Below are 1,434 nucleotides of genomic sequence, written 5' to 3'. Positions count from 1 at the left end.
ACGTTGCATAGAATCTTGGGCAAGTATCTCTACCACAGTCTCAGATCAACCCAAGCCTTGTTATTGAAATTTGGTAGATAGAAACTGTACCTCAAGTAATAGAGCCCAAAGACATCATATATATATTGGGTTGTCCGGAAAGTTTGTGCCGATTTATAGTAGCTTACCTTTCGACTTATTTTAGAAGATGGTTGAGTTCATAAAATAGGATTTGACAACACCTGCATTTAGAGCACTGTTTGAGCTATCTTCTCGTGGAAGAAGGTTTATGTTCCTATAACCTGTGTTAATTCTGTAACCCTTTAAAATAGAAGATAAGAAAGTTCATTTTCGGTACTTGATGCTTTTCTTTTTCCGTAAAGGGAAAAATGCCTCACAAGCAACCAAAGAAATATGCGTAGTGTACGGTGATGTTTCTTTATCCGAAAGAACTGTACGGAAGTGGTTCGCAAGGTTCCGAGCTGGAGATTGTAGCGTTATTGATAAAGAGCGATCAGGCAGACAATCCACTACCGATGATGACCAAATCAGGTCATTAATTGAGAATAACCCACATTGCACAACCCTAGAATTGGCAGAAAGCCTCAACCTATCAAAATCTGTCGTTCATGAGCACCTGGTAAAGCTTGGGCACACAAATCTCTACGATGTTTGGGTACCACATGAGTTGAGTGAGAAAAACCTTTTGGATTGCATTTCCATCTGTGATTCGTTTTATAAACGGGATGAAAACGCACCTTTTTTAAAGCAAATTGTGACAGGTGATGAGAAATGGATTATCTACCGAAATGTTCAGAGAAAGCGATCCTGGAGTAAGCGACATGAGCCACCCTTAGCCATCCCAAAAGCGGGTCTTCACCCTAAAAAAGTCTTGCTTTGTGTCTGGTGGGATTGGAAAGGAATTCTGTACTATGAGCTTCTCCCAAGTAACCAAACAATAAATTCTGAGAAATACTGCACACAACTGGACGAGTTAAAAGCAGCAATTCAAGAGAAACGTCCAGAATTGGTCAACAGGAAGGGTGTTGTTTTCCAACATGATAATGCAAGACCGCACGTTTCTTTCGGAACCAGACAGAAATTGCTGCAGTTCGGCTGGGATGTGTTACTCCACTCTCCATATTCACCAGATATTGCTCCTTCGGATTTCCACTTATTCAGGTCTCTGCAGAATAGCCTTAATGGTAAAAATTTCAATCCTTGGATGACGTAAAAAGATACCTTGATGAATTCTTTGCCATGAAACCACCTCAATTCTGGGAAGAGGGTATTTTCAAGATAAAGACAAGATGGAGACGCATTGTGCAAAAAATGGTTCATATTTGGTTAATTAAAAATGTAATTAATGGCAAGAATTTATTGACCTTTTTCTTTCCTTTAAAAATCGGCACGAACTTTCCGGACAACCCAATGTGTGTGTGTATATATGCATAT

The sequence above is a fragment of the Octopus bimaculoides genome, chromosome 8, assembly GCF_001194135.2.
Source record: "Octopus bimaculoides isolate UCB-OBI-ISO-001 chromosome 8, ASM119413v2, whole genome shotgun sequence".
Classification (NCBI taxonomy): Eukaryota; Metazoa; Mollusca; class Cephalopoda; order Octopoda; family Octopodidae; genus Octopus; species Octopus bimaculoides.
This window is presented reverse-complemented; position numbering follows the sequence as displayed.